The following is an 11981-nucleotide window of genomic DNA, read 5'->3' as shown; positions in this document are numbered from 1 at the left end:
TTTGTTAAAGTGTTATCACTGTATATATTATCATGCAAAATCTTTACCTATTATTTGACAGAAAATCAAATGAATCTACTGCCGATGTGTAAAGTTTAGCGAAACATGTATTGGGTAAAAAGGGGAAAACTGTATTTACTCCAGGCATAATTCTTTTTCCAAAACGTATATAATACACTTTCTGTCCTATTTCTATTATATGACATCCGTGTACTTAGTGCTTCATATGAAGGTTATTGTGATAGGTTTATCGATTTTTCCACCCAAATATATGAAAAAAATTGGTAACGGAGAATACAGAAGACGCATTGCGTGTTGCACGTTAGATGCAACATCTGCTTTGGCTGCGCTCGGCGGACGTCTGTTATGGCCTTGGACGGGCTGCATACACTGACCTTGGCAACTGGTAATTATTGGCTTTATAGCCTTCCTTTCCCTTACTTCACAAGTTTTCATATACGCACGCGTTTTTGCCCTTTTACTTCCCCGAGAGCGGACCGCGGAGAAGTGTAAATCACGCGCGCTCGCTCCTGTGCTCTGGCAACTCAGTGCGCAGATCGTGTGTACCAAAGCCACACCAAGGCCAACACCCTCGGCTGCTCGAGCGCTGCAATAAAACGAGCGTCGCGTTGCGCTACGCTGTCCGCGGGGCGCGTGAGCTGCGTACACACGCGGGCCCACGGCTGAGGGCTCGCCCACTGCCGTACAATTAAGCACGCGACTCGCCGAAGGCATACTGCAGGCCAGTAACAACATAACGCCAGTCCTGATATCTCATCTACACTGATGTAAACCGAAGGTGTTACATCGCGAAAGCCTTGACCGGGAGCTATCAAACTCATATTCCAGTATCTACGTGCTTCTGTGAGTTCATGTTGGCTATTGAGTGTGTCTAACATGACTCGGTATTTGCAAGTGGAGTTCGCGACACAGGAATTCACGTTTATCTTCTCGCAATCGTCCAGACTTTAATAAAGGTCGAAAGAATGACATAATAAACATAGGAGTATCGTATCGATAGATCGCACACACAGTTGCTTGTATTGCAATGACTGCACAACTGAAGGTAACGAGATGGACTCAGAACGACAGGCCAGAGAGGTAGGCACTCATCCTCCGATAAGAACTACACCACAAGAAAATGGTAGGACTGTTCGACTGCTTCTCACGAATTGATGGACGACAACAGCGGAAATCTGGACACAGATTATATGCAGTGTCACCACCAACGGTTGTTTCCTGTGTTCACGTCTAGTCTTGGCTTGGGCTCTTTACCAATGACTCTATATAATAGCCAACGGAGACTTACAAATGATTCAAATGGCTCTGAGCACTATGGGACTTAACTTCTGAGCTCATCAGAACTACTTAAACCTAACTAACCTAAGGACATCACACACATCCATGCCCGAGGCAGGATTCGAACCTACGACCGTAGCGGTCGCGCGGCTCCAGACTGTAGCGCCTAGAACCGCTCGGCCACTCCGGCCGGCAGACTTACATGGACTACGACCAGCGTCAGCTGGGAAATTGGGTCGCATTCTGTGTTGTTCAGCGTTGGGTCACTTCAGTTTGTAACAGCCACATCGGCACCAACGGATCTGTACACTACCAGGCGAAAGATCTTCACAGGAAGCACTGGTTCTCGAGACCCACACCTCTTCAACTCCTGGAAACATGGTGTGGGGCGGTATTTGAAATCACAGATTAATCCGATAATTCTTGAAGAGAGACTCAATGTTCGCCATCGTGTGGCCAGTGGGTAAATCCTACGTCGTTACCCTACTTGGCCAGACTACCGAACGCCATATGCCAGCAGCATAATACAAAACTGTACACTACAATTCACACCACAAACGCCTTGACGAATGTACGAATCTGATTGACCTAACCTGTCCACGGATTAGTCACCCATAAAACATGCCTTGCATGCAGTCGGAGGACGTATAGGGCCTGTATTTTCATGAAGGGACGCAACCTGTGTTCCAGTCATATCAAGAAATTCATCAAGATGATATTTAGAGGCTCTCTGATCCTATGCTATAACGAATACAAGAATATATTCGTGCTCGTGAATTCTTATCCTCGTTAATGTTAATGAAGGCCATCAGTTCTGAATGGAATGAACCTTTAATCATTGAATACCCGTAATGGGATGAACATCTCGATTAAGTTTGACAAAAGTTGAAGTGATGATTCATGGTGCAACACTTTTAATTTCCGCCGTGTACGTTCCTTGTTTATTCGAGCTCAACCGTATTTTTGGGAACCAGCACACATTTCGACGCAGAGTGAAAATTGATACTTGAAACGCTGTTCAAACGGTTCAAATGACTCTAAGCACTATGAGCTTTAACATCTGAGATCATCAGTCCCCTAGACTTAGAACTACTTAAACCTAACTAACCTAAGGAAATCACACACATCCATGCCCGAGGCAAGATTCGAACCTGCGAACGTAACAGCAACGCGGTTCCGGACTGAAGTGCCTATAACCGCTCGGCCACAACGGCTGGCTATACGCTGTAGTTAAGCCATTTCTCTCCAATATCCCTTCTTCCAGAAGTACTCGTTCCGCAGGTTATGTACGAGAATTTCTGTGAAGATCAGTAAGTACGAAAGAGGTACTGGCGAACGTAAAGCTGTAAGGGCGGATCGTGGGACGTCCTTGGATAGCTCCTCCGACAGAGCATTTGCCCGCGAAAGGCAAAGGTTCCGGATTTAAGTCCCAGTACGGCACACTCTTTTAATCTGGTAGTAAGCTCCTGAACGTGGTGGAGCAGTGGGCGATTCCATGTGCCACATCTGTTGTATCTACCACCGTGGAAAAGAAATGACGTGTTTCGCATGACCTTGCTAACTCGTCGAACCTGAACAATTTCTTCTGTCGTTTAATACATTCATAACAAGATTCTCCACAAAATAATAACCTTTTAGCTCATAAGGGGAGTCCTGAACGAAATGGTGAACTGTTTAATGGACTGCATCTACATCTGCATGACTACTCTGCAATTCGCACTTAGGTGCCTGTCAGTGGGTTCTTCAAATCACTTTCATTCTATTTCTTTACCGTTCCAATATCGAAAAGAGCGTTGGAAAAATGAACACTTTAATCTTTCCATTCGAGCACTCATTTCTCTTATTTTATTACGATGATAATTTTTTCCTCTAAGGGGTGGTGACAATAATGTTTGTTGGTATTGAGAGGAGGAAGTTGGTGACCGAAATTTCTTGAAAAGATCTCACCGCATAGAAAAACGCCTTTGTTTTGATGAATGCCACCCCAGCTCGCCTATGATATTCGTGACACTCTCACCTCTATTTCGAGATAATACTGGACTCGCACTCGGAAGGAGCAGGACTCAAATCCCAGTCCATAAATGCCGATTTAAATTTTCTGTGGCTGCCCTAAATCGCTTAACGTCAATTTCGGGATCATCGCTTTAAAATGGTCGTGGTCGATTTCGTACTCCATCACTGTCCAATCCGAGCTTCTGCACTGTTTTGAGGACTTCGTCGTCACGGGATGTGAAATCCTAATAACTTCTTATTTATTTTTTCTTTGTAATAAGAGGATCAGTAAAATATACTCGCAAATAATATCAGATTGTTAACCTCATTCTGTATTATGATCGTAGGGAACTGAAACTCGTAAAAATGTGGCAAATGACAGTAAACAAATAGAGTCCAAATATAATTTAATGGGGCGACCTTGTTTGCCGAAATCAATATGCTTAGCTTTTAGGCGTTAGCCCAGAAAGACCTACTTGTATAGCACCAATACGTTTAGCGCTAACTGTCAGCCGCGTGTAGCCTATATCTACGACGGTCTGATACGCAGACCCACTCGAGTGTTTCTTGTACGGCCTTTCTTTCAACAGTTTAGGCAGTGCAGGGCACTGAAAGGTACAGATAATATATGGCGACAAGGAAAAATAAGAACTATTTCCATAAAAAATGACCATAATGGAAAACCAATGTTTTATCTATCATAGATATTGTCATTTAGAGTAAAGCCCACACCAACCTAGCATAGCGCCGTTACATTGTCTTTATAAATACTGTTATTGTAACAGTTGACGTATAAGCTACTGATTCCGGGGCACATGGGGTTAAAGCGTGCGTGTAGCTTTGTAAGTTTAGTTATCGCGGATGATCCCTACATCAATTCAGGCGAATACTAGTACGATCGTCCGTAATTAGTTCAAAAAATTTGTCAAGGCACATTTGCTGTATAATATTTGTAAAGTACTGCATAACAACGAGTTGCAATAAGTAACTAAACCTTTTCATGCTGCGAACTTGATTAAAGACAAAAATAGCGAAACATTAAATACACATCCTTATTAAAAATGGTTCAAGTGGCTCTGAGCACTATGCGACTTAACTTCTGAGGTCATCAGCCGCCTAGAACTTAGAACTAATTAAACCTAACTAACCTAAGGACATCACACACATCCATGCCCGAGGCAAGATTCGAACCTGTAACCATAGCGGTCGCTCGGTTCCAGACTGTAGCGCCTAGAACCGCACTGCAACTCCGGCCGGACATCCTTATTATGCTGCCATAGCAGGCAAACTTACTAAACATGGAAATAGCTTAACCTGCTGTCGAGGACGGACGGACTGGACACCGGAGAAATGGTTCAAATGGCTCTGAGCACTATGGGACTCAACTGCTGAGGTCATTAGTCCCCTAGAACTTAGAACGAGTTAAACCTAACTAACCTAAGGACATCACAAACATCCATGCCCGAGGCAGGATTCGAACCTGCAACCATAGCGGTCGCTCGGTTCCAGACTGTAGCGCCTAGAACCGCACTGCAACTCCGGCCGGACATCCTTATTATGCTGCCATAGCAGGCAAACTTACTAAACATGGAAATAGCTTAACCTGCTGTCGAGGACGGACGGACTAGATACCGGAGAGCTGGCACAATATTTTAGACCCTGCAGTCATCTCCTGGACTTGCATGGCTCAGACCCCCTTTCAGCTCACCACATAGTTCCCAGTATCGATTAAGGCACGTGCCAATAATGTTCCTTTGAGAAGGTTTCAAGAGACTAAATTTCTCATCCTTTCCAATCTGGAAGTGAAATCTGTAAATAAGGACGGGACTTGAAACCCTAGTGTTCCTTCCGACCGCTCAAAGCTAGGAAATAGGAATACCCGTGGCCTATTCAATGGAAGCACGTGAAAATTTCCCTTACGTGATTAGAGCAGCAGTGGCTAGACTAAATCCAGATGGCTGGCAGAGATTTGAACACCACTTCTTTCAAATGCGAGCACAGTGCGACCCTTCGGTTTTTACCTATTTCTGTCATATTCTATGAGAGCATTAAACAGGTTGCTACATCAGCGACCTTTTGCGCCAATAAATACTCCGATTCTGCCTGTACTGGAAAAAATACTGACGCTAAAATGCAAATAACCTCATAAGTAATATTTCCTCATCGTGTTATTTCACCGTTGGTTCCGGATACCTCACCTGTCCGAAAATCACAGTTCTTTGAAGCTCGATGGTGTCTCTCCTTAACTTCAAACAGTTTGGCCACGGTATACAACTAAAATAGTGTCACAGTAAGAACAACAAATTAGGTGCACAGAAGGTTAGATTTGTTCTTTGTGGGTCGCCCATTAATGAAAAAATTGTAAGACTGTCTGCGTATAACGGGTATTTATTTGCCTTTTATGATGTACACATTTAACATAAAATTCACTCCGTCGTCAGGCCACGAGTGGCCTACCGGGACCATCCGACCGCCATGTCATCCTCAGTGGAGGACGCGGATAGGAGGGCGTGGGGTCAGCACACCGCGCTTCCGATCGTTATGATGGTATTCTTGACCGAAGCCGCTACTATTCGGTCGAGTAGCTCCTCAATTGGCATCACGAGGCTGAATGCAGCCCGAAAAATGGCAACAGCGCATGGCGGCCTGTATGGTCACCCATCCAACTGCCGACCACGCCCGACAGCGCTTAACTTCGGTGATCTCACGGGAACTGGTGTATCCACTGCGGCAAGGCCGTTGCCTTAACATGAGATTCACGAAAAACAAAATTCTCTAAACTCTCAATATAAATTACACAAAGTGACGCAAACACTGTATGTGTGTGTGTGGTGGGGCGTCGGGGAGGGGGGGGGGGGGAGGAGACACAGACACAAAATTATCAAATTATATGGAAGCCTGTACGGCAGGGTGCCATTTGTGCTTTTACCAGTGGGGGGGGATGTCTTAGGGGGTTAGTATAATTACATATGTTACTAGCTTGGACCGCGGCGTTACCCATGGTTAAACAGTTATTTATAAATAGATGCTAATGCCGAAACTCACTATGCACGCGTATGCACTATCAGAAAAGCCATCCCTTGTTATATCTTTAAAAGTTCATTATAGGTAAAGTTTATTTACAAAATCATCTACATGTAAGTATACGACGGGAATTCAAAAAGTATAGGCACATTTGTGAAAAGCTGTACTTATTCTGATGTTAGAAAACTGAAACATGAGTTATTTTTTTACGTAACCTCCCTGGACTTAATGTAGTTTTCCCGACGTTTTACGAGTTTTTTTTTATTTCATCAGAAAATACGTTTTTCGGTTGCATCTGTAACCAATTTTGCACCGCAGCAATGACGTCTTCATCACTTTCAAATCTTCCGTTAAGGGTCCAAACATGTGAAAATCACTTGGAGCCAGGTCTGTACTGTATGGTGGATGTTCCAGCACCTCGAATCTTTTTGCGTCGGCGGTCCGTTTGGCAGAATGTGGGCGAGCGTTATCTTGCTGCAGCATGACACCTCTTCACAGTTTTCCACGACATTTGGATCTGATTGCAGTTTTTAGTTTCGTACGCAACACATCACATCCACCATACAATACAGACCTGGCTCTAAAGCCTCGTTTACGCTGGGGCGACGTCTTGGAACATTGTGGCATGCTACGGAAATGTGGCGTGCGTCGCCTTGTAGCATGCTACAACAGGCAACATCTTGCGGCGTATGTTCCATGCGGCAGGTTAATTTATACCAAAGCAACAGAATTTGTGCCACACGTGTGTCGGTCTTGCAGTATAAATGACGATAAAGTATCGCAGCGGCGGCCTACTTGGTACTTGCACATGCAGCTAACAACGGAAATGAAAACCAAAGGAAAAAAAAAAAACGATGCTGGAAGAGAAGAGTATTTAAAGAAGGTCCACGAAATAGTATCCTAGGAACTAGAAGCACACGATGGTGCGTTATTTAGTAATATGTGCTTTCGTCCCAGGCGCATTAGTCCGCGCCATATCGTTGTCAAAAGGTGGCCTAACGGTAAATGTTCGCACAGGCACCGGGCCGGTCACAACCCTGTGTCAGGGCCCGGGGTGGGAATTTCAGTCCCCAGATCATCCAACTCTGCGGTACGACTGCTGCGGTATGACTGCCACACTACTTCCCTCGCAAGCTCGCAAGTAAACGGATGACGCACCTTAGACGAAAGCAACAATGACAACATGAGAATGGTGCTTTAGTTCTAAATGTTTTGAAATGCTTAACTACTACATAGCACTTTTTCAAAATTAATAAGCAAACATATTAATAGTATTAATAGTATGACTATATTAAAAACTTTGAGTGCTCGGCTCCACAAATTTAAATTATATGAGTTTTACTCCAGTGCATGGGAAATAAACATCCCAGGTTGGGATGCATAAACTAAAGCCAGAGGAGGGGATGGTCTGATGCAGAGGGGGGGAAATCCCCCCCATCCCCCCCTGCAAATCGCACACTGCTGTACGGAGAAAACGCAGCAAGATTTCCTCACCCGGGCATCTCACCATCTCATGAACTTAAAGTTAACGAGACAAAAGGGACCTAAAATTCTAATCAAATCGTCAACACAAGTTGCGTGGCAAAACAAGTAAATTGTAAGCTGTTCAGAATATTGATCGTGCAACTCCATTAGCAACACTTATCTTTCCCCAGATAACAGCTAGGCTCCCAGTTCTAGTCAACTAAAGCACAGAGCGGACCGCGGCCCCAGTTCCGCGAAACTGCTAACTCCCCAGGGATGGTCGCTCCGCCTAACGACCCTCGCTGTCCATATTCTGCCGTCAAACAGGAAATAGAGACCACGACGGGAGCACACCGTCCCAGCGAGACAAACGCAAATCTTTGGCCAAGCGAACATGATGATCTAACCACGTCACAGTGTAGAAAAATGAAACATGATCACATGGCGATGTATAAGAGTCATGTCACAGTTTAATCACCAACGTCACCGACCACTGTCACTACGATTTTCAGAGACTCAGGTACTCTACAACTTGGTTACCACGGAATAGTTCAACAAACGTCCGTACGCCATTCAGTACAGTTGCAGAGGTTAGAAACAACCCCCTATGCTGTTTGGACTGCCATCACTTGTAACAGTCATTTGGAAGTCAAATATTATCCCAAATAGATGTTTTTAAATACTATACCACAAAATATGGTGAGAAATTTCGACTGGACTGTATGTAATAGGGGATAGAAGGTGAATTACATATACTGGCAAGTACTTGTAAATGCTATGCGATGCTATCATTGGCAGAGAAAACGAGAATGTGTAGATGACCACCATAATAATAATAATGACACTGCAGGATGTAACCCTGATATTCTTGAAAGATTACTGGAAAGATCGGACCATGTTTAAGGTAATTCACACTGAAGAGAGGATAATAACACGGCTACCAGGGGATGCGCTACAAAGACACAGAAGTAAACTAGCTCAGAGCAAAACCGCAGTCCCTATTCAACTAGACACCGCCAAAGGCGGGACTGTGATCTATGGCAAAATTTGGTGAGGTCGTTTTCTCACGTTGTATGGATCACCACACACAATCAGGAGCATACTTAACTGTTCAAGACCGTTTTTACATTTAACATTTCCTTTGGAGAACGGAGTATTCTTTTGTACCGGAAACCGAAGAAAACAATAAATTGGTGACATCCCTATAAATATTAAGTGTATAATGTAGACCGAGAACTAGGTACCACATTTTTTAATTTTTTTTTTTTTTTTTTTTTTTTTTTTTTTTTTTTTTTGAAATGCACAGCAACAAGAACCACGTAGTAGCTGCAGCAATCATAATAGCAGCGGGATCCACTTATGTTGTGCAAAGATAACGATAATGGCCAGGTGCAAGTCTTTCAATTGCGCGCCACTTTGACGACTACCGTGTCCCTAATCTAACTACTGTTTGACATTGAATCTGAACCATGTTTCGTTGCGTGCATGTATGTCTGAAAAACATTATAATGTGACGATACAGACACTGTATAAAAGCAAATATTGTAACCATCATTGATAAATATGTTTGAAATGTAAACTTTCCGATTAAGCCATTAAATTTCAGGCATGCAGCTGCTCAGACACTACTTCTTCCATTGATTTTTTGGCCGCATACCGTCTGGCCATCCTCAAAGTGGCTCGCAAGACTGATGACAGATACTGTTCGAGGGCAAAGAGGTACACTTTTATACCCGCCACCTGCGGAGAAAACGTTCAGACATTTGATTCGCCTACGAATGTATGTTCGGCGGCGATAAAACGTTGACGACTTCTCTGCAGTTTAATTACACTTTCCGATTACGCACCACGCTAATTTGTGTTGTAATTTACGCGTGTCCCATGGTCGGGGAATGTGGTACAAGCACCAGTTCATTTTGCTGCTGATGTAAGACAACATTTAGCGCTCCAGTATGGTCCAAGACACGTGACACCTATCCTCTGGCTTTCCTTGTCTCGCGTCATCTCAGAAATGAGGTGTACAGCACTGCCGTCGATAGTTATAGAACCGGTGTAGGGAATTTCACAGTCGTGTAAAGATTTACCAGATGATGTGAGCTTGCTTCAGAAGAATTGGTAATACAATCCAGAGACGAGTGTAGTATCACGACCACATGTATATCCAAATGTGTATCCTGCAGCAGGTACGGGTGAACAGAAAATTGAAAAACGTAACGTGCTGCTGTACCTCTTGTCAAAGTAGATCATGGGACTTAAACGAAAAGGTTAAAGTTAAAATCAATTCTAAATAGGACAACATTTCCTAGTGAAGTCAGTGGCTGTTCGTAATAACACAGTCGATATTATCTAACAAACAGCTCGTTTGAGCATCCATGTTTACTGGAACGCTTTTGGTTCTGTTATTCTATGCAGTTACCCGTCACAGCTGTCGAAGTTGACTATGATATACACTATACGTACAACGACAAAAAAGTCCTTTTACCATGGATTTGCCCAAAATTTTTGCATTGTTGCAGAATCATTTCTCAGACCTTGGTTATACGTCAGTGGTATCTAGCGTCCTCCAAGATGATGTATCACTGTTTGTAGATTCTGCTAGTTTTTTTTTTTTTTTCCTCGAGGGCCTTAAACGCAGCGTCACTATTAAATGTCAGGCCACAGCAAACGATTTGAATTGTTGAGCTGTGTTGAAATGTAATATGAGAGCCTTTATGCAGAAACCACAATAATGAACATAGAATTTAAAAAAAGCACACACACACAAAATTTAGTTTGGATGCTGTTCGGATCCCAAAAGATTCCTTGGTAGATGTGCTAAAAATAGTCCGTACATCAAAGCCATGAATCACACAAATGCCGCGATAAAAAGTACACTGGTAAATGGAAGTGTATGACCCGCAGCAGCTGTGAGCCCAACATAATGCGCAACTTATCTAGAAAGCAACGACTAATAACGCTGAAGTCGTGTAGGGATTGTTTCGTAATCCACAGCTGCGGAGACCGTGAGCGCAGACATGTACTCGTATGCTGTACATTCTGCAGGAATCAAGGGCACCTCCAAGCAGTCTACTGAATGAAACTATGTCGCTTCCATAGTAACAAACCGGTGCACGGCAGTGCAATGCAATTCGAAAGTACCAACATCTTTTATGTTCAATCGATTTTCAGAAATGTACGGAGAAATTTAAACAACGTATTCCGAGAAATGAAACGGTCTATATTCGCGTTGACGTCGTGTTCGCTAGAGGTGGAGCACTAAATCAGTTGGCAAGTTGAGAAAGATAATCGTTCGAGAACTGACAGAAGGAACCTCCCCAGCATTCACTTGTTATTTAGGAAGTTTTAGGAAATCCGTAGTAATCTTAACTCTGGATGGCCGGGCAGGTTACTCGAGCTCCGCTACACCCAAGCGCGAGTCCATTGTCTCAGCTACTGCAAATCACTCAAAGAAAACAAATTCTGTTCCGATTTAGGTCACAGTCTTTACCGTGGCTTTGAAAAAGAAGCCCATGGAGCATCTAGTACAGTTATCTCATGATCTCCAAGACAATTAGCTAAAATTTAGTTTGAGGAACTTGCAGAGTCCCGCAACCAATACACCACAGGCGTCCATCTTACGTTCATCAGTTTATAGATTGTACAAATTTTTCCATCTTCCATGATTATGAAGTAACTGGAAACTTTTATCGGCAGTGTAATCACAAAATTAAATTTATTTCCAATGGTGCTACCTGTTTCGCATCGTAAACATAATGTGCAGAAACTAACCAAAAGGAAGAACAGCTACCAATTCCTGATTTTATCTTAATGCATTTCATCCCAGTCCCGCGGCTGTCTCTTCGCAGACATTTTATATCACGCTGTAATTTCAGATCACTAGTCACATTGGTCAACCATTCCGTAGACATTGGATAAAACTAAATTTCAGAGACACAAGAATACTCTTCAAAAACCGAAAAATAGGGGTGGTCACAATTAAACTCTCCCTACTTGAGCCAGAATAAACGAGAAACTACTTAACGTATCCCTATAGGACATTTTTTCTATTCGTGTGGCTCACATGCAGCTTAAAAATACAAGTATATAACATTAGTATTTGTATGTAACTGGGATACATAAAGACAAAACCAAATGTAAAAGTAACTAAATGTCAATACCTAAGTTCCTAATCCATATAAGAGATGTATCCTCAGCTTTCACGA

The 11981-nt window shown here is 43.2% G+C and overlaps 1 pseudogene; it reads right to left on the bottom strand.

Moving 5' to 3' along the window:
• Positions 1–5917: 5917 nt before the first annotated feature.
• On the bottom strand, positions 5918–6035 carry LOC126249859 (5S ribosomal RNA; annotated as a pseudogene).
• Positions 6036–11981: the final 5946 nt, after the last annotated feature.

Source organism: Schistocerca nitens, chromosome 3 (genome assembly GCF_023898315.1).
Source record: "Schistocerca nitens isolate TAMUIC-IGC-003100 chromosome 3, iqSchNite1.1, whole genome shotgun sequence".
NCBI lineage: Eukaryota > Metazoa > Arthropoda > Insecta > Orthoptera > Acrididae > Schistocerca > Schistocerca nitens.
The sequence above is the reverse complement of the archived record's forward strand: the minus strand, read 5'-3'. Positions and strand labels throughout refer to the sequence as shown.